At 34.8% G+C, this 18750-nt stretch overlaps 1 protein-coding gene across 4 annotated transcripts in view; it reads right to left on the bottom strand.

The window, feature by feature from the left end:
- The window catches only part of A1CF (APOBEC1 complementation factor), an 82094-nt gene extending 63802 nt beyond the window's left edge, over positions 1–18292 (bottom strand). For all 4 annotated transcript variants that reach the window (XM_078344013.1, XM_002756358.7, XM_017963435.4 and 1 more), the window contains exon 1: positions 18246–18292. The gene's annotated coding sequence lies outside the window, so the exon portion shown is untranslated. The remainder of the gene's footprint in view (positions 1–18245) is intronic.
- Positions 18293–18750: the final 458 nt, after the last annotated feature.

The raw sequence follows: 18750 nt of genomic DNA, 5'->3' as shown, positions 1-18750 counted from the left end.
ATCTTTGTTTGCCCAGAAGGCTCTGCTTGACATTATGCTAAGTGCTTAATAGACACTTGTAGAAGAAATACAAAACTTTGGATCAGCAATTTAAAAATTACAGTGACTTACAGTCAAATAGAAGTAAAAGTAATCTGAATTCAAAGTCCTGATACTTATTATTTCTCTTCTCTGGTTACTTCCTGGAAGTTCTATCCTGGAATGAACTTGTTTTATGTAAGAAATGGATTCTCATGGTTTCTCTGCACTTATGAATATGTCATCATACTTGTGAGAGAGACAATAAAAGTAAAAAATTTCAGAATATAGAGTGATTAAAATATAAAGTTAATATTTGGACACACTTTTCTACATCTGTCTAGTCTTATATTTGCAACATTAGAGCCTATTTGACTAAGAAAACAAAGATCTAGAAATTGTTAGGGTTCAAGATTTCTGCATTTCTGAAAGGCAGAGAGAGTTGGAATGAATAGCTCACCCATCACTTGGCTGCAATTGCTCAATGGAAATTGCCAGAGTTCACTATTAGGCAAGGTTAGAGCTGCGGTTCCTGACCCTGTTGGCCTCAGGTGCCAGTGGGTCCTGTTTCAGGGAAGTGGGCAGGGAATCAGATGAGAAGGAAGTTGGAAGAGAGTCACAGACAGGGTAGTACATTCTGACTTTTCTAAATCTAAACCTGTTAGATGGATACTATGTCCTGCTCTTTGGTTATAAACCTGAGCTAAAAAGAGGAAACACATTTATCTTGTACCTAAAAACTCACCCCACATGAAGAACCAAGTCATGGAAAGAAAACTGAGAGGATTTTAAGTGAGATTTGTTATCTAAATTTGCCTGCAGTTATGAAATGGTGGAAGTTCTTTCTGCCTTAGTGGACCGTAAGCTGGCAGCTAGGGAAACAAAGAAATTGGGAAAATGAGTATTTTATTTTTATTTTTATTTTTTGAAAAAGAAAATAGAGATGGGCTTGCTGTGTTGCCCAGGTTGGTCTTGAACTCCTGAGCTCAAGGAGTCTTCCCGTCTTGGCCTTCCAAAGTGCTGGGATTACAGGCGTGAGCTTCTATGCCTGGCCTGTTTTGTTTTTCAAAGTCTTTCAAATGGTAAACTGGGACAGATAGAAGACAAAGGTAAGAGAACTACATAATAGAAAATCACATTTAAAGAGTCATGAAAACATAGCTTGGAGAAATAGAACTAGAAATGTACTTGGGTACTACTGGGTATCTACCCCAAGGGAAAGAAATCAATATATCAAAAACATACCTGCCCTCATATATGTATAGCAGCAATATTCATAATGGCAAAGATATGAAATCAACCTAAGTATCCATCAACAATTGGATAAAGAAAATGTTTATATATATATATACATACACACACATGTATACATGTGTACATAAATGCATATGTATATGTATTTATACATATATGCATATATGTATATATTCATAAAATTCCACTATATATGTGTATTGTATGTATATATGTGTGTGTATATATATATAGTGGAATTTTATTCAGCCATAAAAAATAATAAAATTATTTTATTTTATTTTATTCTTTGCAGCAACCTGGGTGGAACTGGAGGCTATTATCTTAAGTGAAACAATTAAGACACACACAAAAAAATCTGTTCTCATTCATAAATGGGAGCTAAATAATGTGTATTCATGGAAGTAGAGAGTGAAATGATAATGGAGATTTGGAAGGGTAATGAGGTGGGAGGGCAGTGGATGATGAGAAATTCATAATGGTTACAATGCACATTATTGGGGTGATGGATACTCTAAAAGTCTTGACCACTCTGCAATCTATGCATATAACAAAAGTACACTTGGATTCCTAAGTTTATACAAACAAAAGACATGGTCATTGTGAATGATAGGCAGAGAAGAACAGAAAGGAGAAAAAAGATAAGGACAGAATTAAAGTTAGAGGATTTCTTGGTTACAAATTAATTATACTCAGCTTTTAAAAAAGGGTCAGCTAGTATTAATTTAATATCTGCACCATGGTAGACAATTTAGGATTAGGAAATGGAAGCTTTCTGTTAATAGTATGTTTACTATTTTTACTTGCTTTGAATTTTCTGAAGAAATTGGATAAGGAAACTGAATGGGGAGAAACACTATTTCTGATGTGGTAAGTAGAGAAGTGTTCTTTTGTAATTGAGTGAGAAGTTGCTGGGGCCTGTAAAACTGATATGGCCCCTGTGCATTTCAAATCCATGATGAGTTCACTTGCCACCAGGACTCCTCCAAACTGAACACAGTCTTTCCTCAATGTTTAATTCTACCTTGACATTGCATGATGTAGTCTGGTCCATAACTTTTATGTAACATGCAAGTTGTACAAGTGGTTTTAGCATGAATTTCAGCCCTTGAGTATCTCCTGGGAATTTTATGTGAAAGAAATTCTAGATAGTACTGAAATGGTTGATGAAGGATTTATAACCAAAGTCTATATATTTGCCTGATGGTGCTAAGTAAGTGTTACTTTGCATTGCTTGACACAAAGCGCTAATATTCACCTTGGAAAAATATTTACAATTGGTCATAAGTCTATTTTGGAAATGAATTCATGTGGTAGCATGCATTATGGACATGCATCATGAGCTGTATCAAAATTAATAGAGAATACAAATACATAAAATTTCAAAAATGTAGCCATGAAGACATCACACAAAGTCCCAATATGTGGCATCTTATTCTTCTAAAACAATACTGGAAAAAAATTAACCAGAATCTCCTTTGTGTTATTAAGGCATTAGTAATAAATCATACATTAATTTAGAACTTGTCAATTTGGACCAAGACAAGGCTTAAAGAAAAGAAATGTAAAAGTTCTTCATAGTGGACATGTTAATTTTACTTATAATTATTGACAAAGATTTTTCTCTGTAGTAGGTTTCCACATTGTAAAGAAGGACAAGCTTACATTGAAATTTCAGTTCTGCTCCTGCATTATTGGTAGCAAACTTACACAGGAACAGAAGTGAAATTTAAATGTAAGTGTCTTTAAAAATGTGGAACCTGCTATAGAGGAGAATAACAGAAACCAAATACCGCACGTTCTCACTTAGAAGTGGGAGCTAAATGATGGGAACTTGTGGACACATAGAGGGGGACAACACACACTGGTGCCTTTTGGAGGGTGGAGGGTGGGAGGAGGAAGAAGATCAGGAAAAATAAATAATGGGTACTAGGCTTAACACCTGGGGGATATAATAATCTGTGCAATAAATCGCCATGACACAGTTAACCTACGTAAGAAATCTACACTTGTACCCCTGAACTTAAAAAATAAAAGTTAAAAAAATTTAGTTCTGGTACCATGATTTGAACTTTTCTGAGACCTGGTTTTCTAGTCTAAAAGGGGATAAGAATGCTGATACCTAATTTGAAGGGTTTTTTAAGGATTAAATAAATAAAGTAATGAGTGTGAGAGTGCCTAACATAGTACTTGGCATATAGAAGGTGCTGTAGGAATATTCTGTTCTTATTTTTTTTCTGCTGCTTTGTTTAACTCATCTTAGCCAAAATCTGTGATTTTCTCATTGGTTGCTCTCCTCCCGTTTCTCCAATGCAGAGAAAAATGCAATTTTGAATGCATTATCTTAAGCTTTTTATATTGCCTTAAAAATGGATCCAATTATTTCATGTATCTTTGTTTTTGCTTCTCAGTAGAAAAGTCCTTAAGTTCCTGAGACTGTTCTTGTTTGTCACCTCTCATAGAATATATTAGCATCATTATTAAGGTTAGGTACAAGTGAAATATCTAATAATAAAGAAATATTTGAATAAGCAGTGGTACAGTACAACAAATCAATGTTCTAGACCAATATATAATGATTTGGACAGATATTTGTGAAATACAATAAAGTAGAAAAGACATTATAAAATAGAATGTATGGTCTGATTTCATTTGCATTAATTTTTATATTCAAAAATACTTTGATTACAAAAGGTTAATTGATTATCTCTGGGTGGGTGGATTAATAAATTATTTTTGTTTTCTTCATTCTTGCTTATTTGACTATATGTAGCTATCTATGATACATAGCTCTTACTCATAATATAAAATATAAAAGTTAAAATTATGTTAATAAGTGGATGTTAATAAAAATGTCATACTTTTTATTGAGATGTGGTCAAGGTTTTATTTTTTTAATTAATACATAATAGATGAACATGTTTTTAGGGTACATGTGATAATTTAATCAATTTATATAAGGTATAAAGCTCAAATCAATATAATTGGGATATCTATCACTTTAAACATTTGACTCTTCTTTATGCTAAAAACATTTAAATCATTTTGAAGCTTTGAAATGTACAGTAGATTATTGTAAACTATTGTCTGTTTATTATTAATTACAAGACAATACACACTGAAACTAAGCATTCAACTAAAGAAGCTAGGGAAAGAATAAAATGGACTAAAAGAAATTAGAAGGAATCAAAGATAAAAGTAGAATTAATAAAACAAATCTGTAGACTTGATAAATGTATGTAACAGCTGATTGAAAAGATTAGTAAATTAGCATCCAGCAGGCAATCCTGACAAAGTAAAAAGGAGAAAATAAATTTTCAAAATGAGAAAAATTTGATGTAACCAAAGATTCATAGACTTTTAAAAAAGGGAATACTTTTGCCAATAATTTGAAAAATATACATGCAGTGGACAAATACTTAGAAAAGTATAAATTTTTAATTGCCTCAAGGATAAGTTTAAAATTTGAATAAACTAGTAATCGTAATCTATTTTGAAAACAATCAGTGTTTCCCTCCCAAATAATATCAGGTCCAGATTGTTTTATTAGTCAAGTTTTATAAATCACTTAAGAAGCAAATTATTCCTTTGAAGGAATATAAAGCCTTTTGAAGAGTAGAAAATAATCAAAAACTTCTGAACTTATCTACAAACTTAAAATACCTGATACAAAAAAATACCACAAAGCAGAACACTAGACCAAAATCATAGGAGTATAGATATGAACTATATATGGAAAAGCATCCAAAATAGTAATATACAATCAACAGGATGGGATCATTATAAAAATACAAAGTCTATTCAACATTAGGGGTTTCTATAAGGACAATCATAAAATAAATGTTCTGTATTTTACAGAAATAACAAGTGAAGTATAATGAGAAGATCTGAACAATATAAGAAAAACTTATACAATATGAATAAACAATGAGAAATGTTTAAAACCTATGTGAAAAAAACTGATAAAATTCATCTAAAAGATCTAAAGTCCCGAGTGAATGAAAGCCTTATTGATGTAAAGATAACAGTTTTTCCCAAATTATTACTTTAACGCAATTCTAATTTAAAGTCCAATGAAATTATTCTGCAATCTGACAATTGATTTCACAGTTAACCTAGCAGGAACAATGTGCAATAAATGCCTCAACATGTATTGAAAGTATAGAATGATTTGGAACCACCCTAATTAACAGTTAAGATTAAAACAAGCAGAAATAGAGAGCTAGACTAATGGAATAAAATAAAAACTCTGGACCCATAGTTTTGTTTATACTGGAACTCGACAATAGATGCAATTTCAAGTGCATAGGAAGATCATAGACAATTTGAGAAAAAAATAAAGCGGGCATATCACCTCATAACATGCTAGCAATCTAAGTGGAATAAAGAAATAACCTTTAAAAACACTGTATAACTCCCAGAAGAAAATATAGAAGAGCATTTTTATAATCTTGTGGTAGAGAAGGTCTTCTAAACCAAGCATATTAAGAACCATAAGTGAAAAGACTAACAGATCTGACTATGAAAATATTACCAACTTCTGTAATGGCAAAATAAATGAAGTTAAAAAGAGTCCACAGACTGGCAGAAAATGATTGTTATTTATATAGCAGACAGAGAAGTAATATCTGTAATATAAAGATTATTTTTAAATAAACAGACACAAATCAGTGGACAAATGAGCAAAGGAAATCAATAGTCAATTTAAAGAAAAGAAATCAAAATAGCATATAAATTTATAATTTAATAATGACAGTCTTTAGTGATCAAGAAAAGGCAAATTAAAAAACCAAGATACCATTTTTTGGTCTATTATGTGGCAAAATTTAAAAAGACTTTAAAAAAGAATAAACATAGGTAAGATTTTCTGAACACATATGCTATGTTCTGAAAGTTTTAAACATAATTTATTTAAACCTCATAAAAGCTCAGTGCTGTAGGTATTATTATTCCTATGATATGGTAAATAAATCAAGATAGAGAAAGGTTAAGGTGCTCAAGGTTACACAGGTAATGAGTGGCAGAGAGATTATTTTAATTTAGGTAGCCTGGTGGCTGAGACTGTGTTCGTAATTACTAATTTTACTTCTTTTCAGTTTCCTCATCTTAAAAAAAAAATTAGGCAGGGATGTGGAGATTATATCTACCCTGCCTTCCTTACAGTGTTGCTGTGAAGAACACAGGACATCATAATGAGCTGATGAGGGTGATACTATGGTCCAGATTCTCTTCCATAGGGACACGTGGACTGGAGCATCTGAAGCACTATGGTTATTTAGCCTCTTTGCTGGAATGAAAGTGAACTATTATAATAGCTCCTTCAAGGAATGTTGTGGGTGGATTGTCTGATGCTTCACTTGGACACATCAAGGATCTGACCCCCTGTGGATATGGTCCAAATGGATCCAGCTGTCTGCTATGTACTGAGTCATATCTTACTGAAATTTTACTTCTTGGCAAGTGTGGCGCCTTCATGGTTTACCAAGTGATGTATCATTTGGCAAGATCTGACTCCGCTTTCATGCGTACTTTTATTCTTATATTTAATTTTTTTTTCTGAGTCTCCCTCTATCACTCAGGTTGGAGTACAATGGCATGATCTCCGCTCACTGCAACCTCCACCTCCTGGATTCAAGTGATTTCCTGCCTCAGCCTCCTGAGTAGCTGGGATTACAGGTGCATGCCGCCACGCCAAGCTAATTTTTGTATTTTTAGTAGAGATGGGATTTTGCCATGTTTGTCAGGCTGGTCTCAAACACCTGACCTCAGGTGATCCACATGCCTCAGGCTGCCAAAATGCTGCGATTATAGGTGTGAGCTACCATGCCAGGCCATTTAAATTCTTTAAAGTATTGATTCTTCTTTCCAGTGATCTTTAGTTCTTCTGGATTGTAGATAGCAATAGAGGAAGAAATTAGCTATAGACCAAATATCTCATGAGGGTGCAGTGGGTGTAATCAAAGACCCAAGTGCTTCTCAAGACACCCAACACAACTACTTTGTGTACATGTGTTACACATAGCTACTCTCAGGGAATGAGTAGGATCTTCTCACCCTCCAACCTCAAATGTCCATATAATTCATTTTTCCTTCTCTATCTCTTTTTCTGTCTTATTCTTTAATTTCTATTCTCTTTCTTGATCTTGTAGTGACACCCATGGCTAAAGAATATGCTGAATCCATCTGACATGAATATTGTACTTTTAAGGCAAGATATTAAATGTTGTGGAGGAGTAGTGCTGATACAACTTTCTAAAGAAATTGCTATTTTTGCCAGGAAGTATAGGACTAGCTGATGTTTGATTACTGTTTATTGAGATTTAAAATCTATATACCATCCAATTTGGAATCATTCTAAGTCCTAAGTAGAGTAACTTAAAATAGCAAAACCTAAGATACTGAAAAAATTTCACTGTAGTGAAAATATCTATAGAGAAAAAAAAAAGCTATATTAGGGAAAAAGTACCATAGAAACCACTATCTCAGAGTTTAGTAGAGAAAAAGAAGCAGATATATAATGAACAAATAATTATGTTCTTATAATTTTAATGTGTTTGTGTTATATGTATATATCTGTATAGGTACATATGCACACACACCTGTATTAAATCAGGGCATTAAAACATGCAAGTGATAGAGGAGGTATATTTTCTCAATTTTTAAAAAATCTATATCAAGTCAGAAATCAGACACAAGCTCATGAAAAGAAAAGTGTTACCTCAACTCTTAGGAAAGTTAAGCATATTCATCTGGCCCACAGATCATCAGATCATCATTTTTTCAAAACAATCCTGACATCTAGAAATCTTTTTTGTTTTGTTTGAGGAAAAAGTAATTTCAAATAGAACAATTTATTTTTGTATAAAATTTTGTTTAAAATTATATAACTTATGATCCAATAAAAGCACATCTTGCTTTTTAGCATATTCTCTTTAAGTGGATTTTATAAAGGTACATTTTATCTGTTTTGAAAGACATTTCTCCATTTGCTTAAAATGTCCTTTAAATATCAATGAAAAGCACTTTAAATCCCTAGGATTTAGCTTGAACTGTAAATTACACAAGGAAATACCAGAAGAGGAAGCATTAACCTATGCACCTGTGCACATCTTGTCAAACTAGTACTATGAGGTTTAACTGCAAATGTTCTTAAATTTTAGCAAGTAATATTCACCCCATTAAATCTCTCCTTCCTCTTTTTTTATTCCGTGCCCTCAAAACTTCACTGTGATCTTCTCCAACAGAGGTTGTGTCCAATTTGAGTAAATCCCATAACTGTGACTTTCAATAAGTTGCGTTGAAGCCCTATTCTTGAAATATTGTACCACTATTAAAGCATACTACCGATTGGCATTAAAAATCACTTAAGAACAGCCATAGTAGAGCCAGGTGCCAATAGCAACGACATATAGAAGCTGTTTACAAAAACCAGACTCCCTACCTGGCCTCATAGTAGAATCACCTGTGCTTAGGCATCATCTTTCCCACCCCTGGAAGGATTCTGATTCAGCTGGTCTGGAATGGGGCCCAGGAAATGATAGATTTTAAAGCTTCCCAGGTGATAACAATATGCAGCTGCATGTACAACAGCTGACAAGCTCTAACTTATACATGTTACAGGTCAAACGAAACAAAACAATTGAGGGTAATTGAATTTATTCCACCTACCAAATAAATGGGCCATACAGTCACATGAAAAATCTAATTAAAAAGAAAAACACTACATGGCATAGGTAGAAACTAGATAGGAGGAAAGAAAGCATAATTCAAATTGTTCTCTAATAATTGTTTTGTCTACATTTTCATCATTTCTAAAGAATATTTTCCTAGTTGTTAGTATTTATAGATAAAAAACCTCGAACAACCTTTAAAAATCTGACTCTTACTAGATTCTGGCTCATATGATTTGTTTTCAACTCAGTTTTGATGAGGACTAGCCAATAAGATATTTATATTACCACTGCATCCATAAAACTAGTACTTGTGTGGTTCTACATATGGAAAGGAAGCAAAAGCTGTGGGGTGGAGAAAATACAGAGAGCAAGGAAATCTCTTAGGAGAAAGGAGCAGATGTAGGAAAGTTGAATCGTGAATAATGAAGAGCCTTAGCAGTTCTGCGAATTGCCATGAATTCTGCCTCTAAAATCCTAACAGTCTCTTTATCCAGAGCAATCTTCAATATAGGCACCTCATGAAGCCTGGATTTTGACTTGTTTTCTGCTTTCTGTACATATGTATACTTGCCCTTTGTTCCCTCTACACTCCTAGCTCTATTTCCCACCCCATTTTCCATTATTGAACTTAACCTGAGCTCAGCGAAAGTGTAGAGTGAAAGAAATGTCACTGCTTACTACCTTCTAGGCACAGCATGTCTGTTCTGCACACCACTGGAAGATCAACCTCCCTAAAATACCCCTCTAGTATTCTCCTCCCCCAAATCCTTCACTGAACTCATCGTTAACTAGAAAGAAACAGAGTTCAGCCCCTTAGCCAACATTCAGAGCCTGCCATGACCTGGTCCTAACTCGGCTTTCCTGCTTTTCTTTCAATGCAAGCCTGGAGCAATACCACACTCAAGCCCATCAGATCTCCTAGGCACACCAGTTCCTTTTTATTTTACCGAAGTGCCTTTGTCCTTGTTTATCCTATTATTGTTCTAGTAGCTGTAAGATCAGACCACTGATGGTGACTGTTGTGCTATCTTTATTCAATTATGATACTCAGCTATTCCCAAAATGCTTAAGTTCCACATGACTAGAATTCCCATTATTCTTTCTATAATTTCCCTGGCTAAGCTGAATCCATGCCTATTCCATTAGGTGTTGGGTGTATGTGATTTTGTGTGTATACATGTATAAGTGCACTAGCACACATGTTCAGACGTGACTAAGTATATACACACAGGGTGAATAAACTCAGAGGTCAGTGTGGGCAGCACAACAATCACACAAGAGACCTTTCAATATACCATTTTCCTTTTGCAGCTGCTCTGACTTCAATACTCTCATAAAGTTTCCAGCCTGTGCTCAACTTGGAGAAGCATATCAGAAACTCAGAAACAGGAATACTCATAAGTGACCTGTCCTTGTCAACACTGAAGATTCAGAGAAGAATGATGGGTTTTTAACCCAAAAAATATCTTGGAAAATTTTAACAGCAGATGCAATGTGAGTAGGTCTCATCCGATCAATTGAAGACCTAAATAAAACATAAAAGCTGAGTAAGAAGGAGCTCTTCCTGCATGACAGAGCAGGGACATTGGTCTTTCCTGATATTCGGACTTGAAATATTGGCTTTTCTTGCATCTGTAACCTGCTGGCTTCTGGACTGGAACTTATACCATTGACTTTCCTGGGTCTCAAGCCTTTGGACTGGTGCTAGAACTACACTGGGACTCCCCTGAATCTCCAGCTTACTAACTGCAGATCTTGGGACTTCTGCTTCTATAATTGCATGAGCCAACTCCTTACAATAAATCTGTTTATTTGTATTGATATGTGTAGACTTACATATTTGTATGCATATTTACATAAATTTATATTTTATTTATGTTTTTGTGCATTTATAAATTCATTACCTATATCTACATATATATTCTATGTTTTTCTAGAGAACACTGACTAATACATAAACATAATTCTTTTCTTTGTGCTATTATTGTTCTAGTAGCTGTAAGATCAGACCACTGCTGGTGACTGTTGTGCTATCTTTATTCAGTTATGATACTCAGCTATTCCCAAAATGCCTGAGTTCCATAAGATTCCTGGGAAAGAGAACTGGCAGAATTTAGAAACTGTAGAATGACATGGCCTAACGAGAAGAGTAGAATGTCTTTGTATGTTTAATACAAATATGTTTAATTTTTAAGTTGTCTTATGAATTTGTAAAGTGGTAATCATGGCATACAATGTAGATATTCTTCAGCTTAAAAGCAGGTGATTATTCAATAGTCCTGGTACCAATTATTTGTGTGGTATATTATAGAGACCTGATGAACTGTGAGTGCTGTTTCATTCATTCTTCATCTAGTGTTATGTTTCTTCCTCTCTTTTTAAGCTCATTGGGAATCTGATCTTTTGAACTTAGTTGCTGCATTTGGTTTCCTCAGACCAATTTGGAGAAATTTAAGTCGAAAACTCAATTTTCACAAAGTCTGCCAATCCCTGACTAATGGAGTATATTTGATCTCTGAGTGAAGCTAACAAAATCTATCTAAAGTTCTATGTTACAGTGGCACAGAAGCAATCTGACACTTGTAAGGAAAGATAGCCTTATGTTTCTATTTTAAAAGCCATATTGTATTTGTCCTGATATTATGCTAATTTACATGCATCATCGTAAGTGGCTTTGAGTACTAATCTTTTTTATCATAACTATGAAAATAACGAAGTATTAGAGATTTGCACTCTGGTGTGAGGATCTGTATTTCTCTTTTGCTTCCTCCTATAATTACTCAGCTTCCTTCAAATCATTCTATACTAATTTAGGAGACCCTGCCTATGATAGGGAATGTCTCTGTCTTAGGAAAACTACAAGAGGACTAAGTGCAGTGGCTCATGTCTGTAATCCCAGCACTTTGGGAGGCTGAGGCAGGCAGATCATGAGATCAGGAGTTCAAGACAAGCCTGACCAACATGGTGAAATCCTGTCTCTACTGATAATACAAAAAAAAAACAAAAAAACCAATAGCCAGGTGTGATGGTGCATGCCTGTAATTCTGCTACTCAGGAGACTGAGGCAGGAGAATCACTTGCACCTGGGAGGCGGAGGTTGCAGTGAGCAAAGATCATACCACTGCACTCCAGCCTGGGCGACAGAGTGAGACTCCTTCTCAAAAAAAAAGAAAAACTGCAAGAAAGTCAGAAAGACAGTGTTCCAAATTTGCACTGCAAGCCAGTGATGGGGATAGAGTGCAGTAAGATGACTTAGAAATTAACTCTATCCCCAAAATAGACAAATGGGGATAGAGTTAATTTCTAAGTCATCTTCCTGCACTCTAAAAAGCACTCTACATTTGCACCTCATGGCCTCTTTCTTACCTATTTTCCTCTAGTAAAACATTTTATAATCAACACAGAAATATGATCAGCCTTATACTAAATGGCTAAAATTTATGCACATTTGCTTGACATTATTCTAAGCACTTTATATATAATTTCTAATTATTTAAACAACCTGCCTTTACAGAAGAGGAAATTGTCACACAGAGTTCAATAAATTGCCTAGAGTTAAATTGTAGCAAGTGGTAGAGCCAGAATTTGTGTCCAACCATTCCAGGTCCAGAACCTTCCGCTTTAACATATAATTTGTCTCCACTCTGCTATGTCAACACCACAAATCAGAGATTTGGATCATTGGGCTTTAGGAAATCCTTTGCAATTCTGAGTTACTAACGTGTTATAGAAAAGATCGGACTTGATGGCTTGTTTTTAAAAGGCAGAGAAAATTGAATTTCTAGGCATTACAGGTTTTTCTCTTAAAATGTCTTAAGGGTCCATATAATGGCATTTCTGGCATGATGCCAATTCAAGTCAATGCACCTGTTAAGTATCTGTTATATAATGAGAAAAATAGACACAGTTGAATCAGTATTTTGCAAGTGTGATATTCAAATGACTTTACTAACAATTCTTCAATAAGTTAATTCTTCCTTGAAGATCAGATAAATCCTGCTACTCAAGTCCCTTATATCACCCTCTAGTTATTTTTGATACTTCCTCCCTGGACCATCTACTCTTAATATCTTCTTTCCCTATCATCAAAACTTGCTTCTCACAAGGGTTTGCCAAGCTAGTTAGTCTGTTAAGTGACTTTGGTCCCTATCACTCACATCCTGCATCTAAACTAATTTATATTCTAACAAAAATGTGTCTTCTATCTTTGGGGAACCCAAGTTGCTTTTCTCTGTCAAATAAAGGATCTCAAAAGTTTCCTTCTGGTTCTAAGCTGTGGTGCTTCCCAGTGTTCCATTGGTCCTTTCTTTGCAGGGTGGACTGTGCCAGACTGCTGGGACTCACTCCTGCACCACTTACTACTGGTGTGACCTGGGGCAAGTTTCTTCAGGTCCCTAAACTGTAGATGCTTTATTGGAAAAATGGCACAGCAATAGTACCTATTCCGTAGAGTGATGGAGGATTAAATGAGTTAATCTCTGTGCCTGGCATCTGGCAGGATGTAAGAGCTTTTATTAACATTATTGTTATAATCATCATGGGGTGCCAATTCTAGTTAGTTTGTAGTGCATGAATTGCAAGGAACTGTTAGGGAACTTCAGAAAAGAGGATTAGAAAGAGGATTTCTGAGATGAACATCTATATGTGCCAACACAGTTTTCCCCCATGGTACCAGATTTTGATTTCTGACTTCCATTGCAAATAGTCAGAGGCATTAGGGTATAATTACATCTAATAATTAAAAGTAAAATTTACTTCATTCTAAAGGCCCCAGCTGGAAAGATAAGCACTAAGCAGAATCCCAGTAGAAGAGCAGGATATAAGAATACTAAAATCAATAGAAAATTTAAAAATTTCATTTGTATACAATGCTTTGCCAGTCCCCTGCAAGGCAGGTAGGAGATTTTATAATCCTCTGTTCCTTTATATGTTTCACTGTGTTAGTTACAGCATCTGGACTGAGTTATAATTGCATCTTCTCAGGGCTGTTTCCTTCTAGGACCTATATGGGAGTGGTCCTTCTCTTGCTTTCCACATGGACCGTTATGTCCTCTCCTCTCTTTATTGTGTTCATCCAGCCTCTTAACTGATCAATACACTAATGTCCAGTGAAGTTGTTGAAGGCCCATTACCTAATCACCATGGTGCTACATGAACAGAGTTGGGCTTAGAAACATTAGTTGGGAGTGTCTTTCAGTTAATCAGATTTGTACATTTGGAATGGTGAATATTGACACAGTTACCTTGAAGAAATGAGGCATCCTGAATTGACATCAAGTATGAAGAAATTTGCCATTAAAAATCTGTGTAAGTTCTTCTATATGAAAAGCTTTATAAACTAGAATGTCCTATGGAAATAAGGTATTATTGTAGTTGGTTCTCCTACTTAACTAAGACTAGTGATTTTTAAATCAATTGGGCATCCTAAAATAATGATTATTTTTTAATTGCTGGAGGAAAGGAAGACATCACTACATCATTGCAGGTGGGATTTTATAGAATTACGAACTAATCTGCTCACTCAGACATTCTGTCTGGCCAAATTGGTCGTGCGCTAATGCTCTTTAGTTATATTATGTCTGGAGCAGAGCATTATACCTAACTGTGAAAACCAGAGGGATTTATCTTACATCCTTATTACTATTTCCCTCTTAATATTACGAGAGACCAAACCCTACTGAATAAGCAAATTTGGAAAATGTTCTACATGTGATTAATACATATATGCATAAAACTCCACACATAAATCTATATAGGAAAAAAGCTTAGCTTATGTATCTTTAAAAGAAATCAAATTAGAACTTTCAAGATACAAGCATATTTTAGTCAAGACAATAATTTTTAATAAAAGGATATGTTTTAATTTTTGGATTGCATCAATCAAAAATATTCAATACAAAATTTTATTTTATTAAATAAAGAATTCTAAGTAGTCATTAAAATTGATAACCTAGATGGGGTGCGGTGCCTCATACCTGTAATCCCAGCACTTTGGGAGGCCAAGGCGGGCAGATCACAAGGTCAAGAGTTCGAGACTAGCCTGGCCAACATAGTGAAACCCCATCTCTACTAAAAATACAAAAAATTAGCCAGGCATGGTGGTTGGAGCCTGTAGTCCCAGCTACTCAGGAGGCTGAGGCAGGAGAATCACTTGAACCCAGGAGGCAGAGGTTGCAGTGAATCAAGATCCCTCCACTGCACTCCAGCCTGGGCAACAGAGCAAAACTCTGACTCAAACAAAGCAAAACAGAACAAAGCTGATCACCCAGTTGCAGTAGATTTGATGAAATAAAATGATAGACTAGCTTTTCTGATTTAATGGGCAGCAAACATTTGTTAATAACACTCTGGATTTTACAGGATCAGACCAAGGAGCAGATGGGCTATAGATTTCTAATACAGAATGTCACCACAAGGGTACTGCTCCTTTTCCAGATGCTTTACCTGGGGGCAGTTGGACTGTAAGAGCTGCACTTTGTGGGAGCCTGGTTACTGTTTCTGTGAATAAGATAAAATAGTGTTTATCCTCTGTCGATCAATACTGTCTTGTTTGAACTTATTGAGTCATTTTAGAGACACATAAGGTAATGAAAACCATTGTGTAATAGTACCCACAGTACTACTCAGCTTTCTAAAGGATGACAATATTTCAAGAGACAGTTGCTGAAACAAATTTTTAACATTAACTGTATACATGATGAAATAAGTGTGTCCTGTGTCAGGTACAATATCCTCTAAAATAATGACATACTCTGTGTGTGTGCTTTAATACTAAAAACAATAATTACAGACTGACTTTCTCTGAATAAATGGAATAGTACTGCTATTTGCAATTAATTGAAATTTTGTTTATAAACAGTTTTTGATTTCAACTTTATTAATATTGTTTTCACAAACAAGACCTAATAGGTACTCTTGGGAAATTTTAGAAAAGTTTTCTGGAGGCTGTTACAAACAGGAAAGTGAAAAGAGAAGGGAGTTGTTGCTGAATTCTTAAATACCAGGGACTGTACTTCACTCCTTTGCTTTATCATCTAATTTAACCTTCACAAAATACTGTGGGGCAGATTGTACCCCCATTTCACATTTGAGAAATCTGAGATTCAGAGGAGTCAAACAACATGCCCAAGGTCACAAACCTAGGAAGTTTTGCAATAGATATTCTGGCTTAGCTGTGTCCAGGCAAAAAGCCTAGTGCTCTTTCTGTAATTAATTTAAAGTTTCTCAGATAGGCATAGTCCTATTTGGTAGAAGAAGACTAGACTCTAAAGTCCTTTAGATTTTTCAGTTGTGACGATTTCAATCAATTCTGATTGTTATGAATGCTGGACATTGGCTATAAAAGTGATTTGGTCTTTCCCTTTCTGTATTCTGAGAAATACCAGTTTTGATAGATGTTGATAAACGTTCCTGAAAGAAGATATTATGTTGTAAATGAAGCCCAGGAAGCAAAATATTGCCTACTTTCTTAGGTAGTCATGATAAATGACAATATTTGCATGTGTCATGAGTCCCCAGTCCTTGAGGGTATAATATAATGGGTACATGCTTGGTCTCTGAGTCAGACCACCAGACTAGGGAGTCTGGCTTTGCCAATTGCTGAGTAGCTGAGCCTGTTAGATAACTTGTCTGTGCCTCTATTTTCCCATTTATAACCTGTTATAAAAGTATCTACCCCATAGAGTTGTTCTAAGAATCACATGAGGTGATTCATGGAAAGAACTTAAAAGTAGACCTGACAATATAGTGTGTCATAGATGTCTGTTATCATTATTACTGAAAACACTCATGTTTTACTAAAAACTCTCATGTGGTAACAAGACCTGCTATATCTTTTCTAACACCATTTCCTCGGCTTACTTGACAATAGAGTCACTTTTCTTTTGAGCCACATTTATTAATGTCCACTAAATATAATTTTGATATTTGAAATGACAAAAAAACAACCTTGGTATTAGCGCAGTAGAAAATAAGAACTAAGTTTATACAGTGTTTTAATATCCATTATGTCATTTTATAGTGTTTGCCCACAACAATATTTCTTTTCCTTGCCACCTGTCTTCCTTTTTCCCTTAAAATGGATAAATAGTAAAATGTTAAGAGTTATATAAAATGGGCAGAGTAAATGTTATTCCAGAAAATGTGAACCTTGTAAGTCATTTGTCTCTTTCTCTGTATTGAGCAGGGCAAAACCTGACTGCTTTGACAAGTAGGTGATATCACTGTCATTTCCAGACCCATGTTCCACGGCATGCTCTGTAACACATGTTATAAAGGAAGTTTCAGAGCAGACCAACACATTTTCTTCTTGATCCTAAATTATAACTAGGGCTGAATTTACCAAAATATACTCTACAAAACACTAATCCTGCACAATGCACAAATAATGCTATATTCTTCATCTTGTTGGAAATATACAATACACATTTGAAAAGTCCTATAGTAAATAACCTTGTTTAGTTGGAATCAATTCTTCTTGGAAATTACATTGATAATCGTGACAAAAAGTTAGAGTTTAGGAGGTTTCTGGCAGAAGTGGGATACTTCTGGCAAATACCCAGATTGATTGCTTTCTTGAGATAAAATACCATTATATTCTGGTTGTGAATAATCTTTTTAGAGTAAATGAAAAAATGTGAAAATATATCCACCTCAGCATAGTCGCCCAAACTGTGGAAACAATCCAATAATTAGCCATTCCAAGGTTGAGATTTAACACATTAAAAGCCAGTAATTTTCCATAATATTTTTTTGCCAGAATCAAAAGTGAAGAGTTTACCCATTCCTTTGGTTAGCAAGATAATGGCAGGAGAAATAGCAAGAATTTACCAAGACATTTTTTATGGTAGTAGTAGATAATTAAACATATGAAGTCTGAAGTATGATAGGAATTATGACCAACACACAGAACTCAAAATCTTCCAGGGATGTTAATGCTATTTCTTTTGTTAATTGCATTTTTGCTTCTCAGATTCCTAGGATCAGGACAGGCACTCAACCACAACTGTCCCTGGTGTCTGGTTAGAGCTAAATAAACTTCTCAGAACATTGGTTCCACTCTCGAACCCTCAGAAATTTATTAAATCCTGGTAGCTGTCTCATTTTGAGGTTATATGATAATTCTAATATATTCTTTTGTTTTCCAATTTTTTCATTAGTCTCAAAGCAAGCTAGATAATTCCTCGAATTAGGCTAGATAGCAGAAGAGAGTAAAAGCTGTTTTCACTGCATTGCCACTGATACAACAATGCACAGTTTCACAGAGTTGAAATAGAAAAAAGGAAAACACATGGATCATACCTGAGTAATTTCAGAGATCCCCACCCGGAAAGGGTTTCCTTGATTATGGCGAATTCAACGTGTCACTCGGGTTATGCTCTAATCACCATATCAAACTCCAAAGGTTCAGTGGCTTTAGGTTTGGTTTACAATTCCTGGGAGTTAAACTTTAACTCACCCTGTCTCTTGCATCCATGCAGCCCTTTGACCAGGTAACTGGGTCACTACAGCCCAGATATAATTTATGAAAACTATCTTTGTTATTTGTTTATAAAATTAAAATAAATGTTGTAAAAATATTGGGGTAAATATTATTTTGAAGCTATTTCATTGACTTATATGATATATTTAAAAAGTAAAATTCACTGCAATTGGATATGTAAACTTTTCTTTATGTTACTTCCTTTGTTTTTTGCTATGCCAAAATGATATTATGCTGACGGTAATTTATGAGAATATTTCTTTGTTTCACACTTTTTATATCACTGTATTACAGGGAGTAAAGTGTAGAGTTTTAGGACAAGTG

This window comes from Callithrix jacchus, chromosome 12 (assembly GCF_049354715.1).
Source record: "Callithrix jacchus isolate 240 chromosome 12, calJac240_pri, whole genome shotgun sequence".
NCBI classification, from domain to species: domain Eukaryota; kingdom Metazoa; phylum Chordata; class Mammalia; order Primates; family Cebidae; genus Callithrix; species Callithrix jacchus.
Note: the sequence above shows the minus strand (reverse complement) of the source record. Positions and strands in the feature narration are given on the sequence as shown.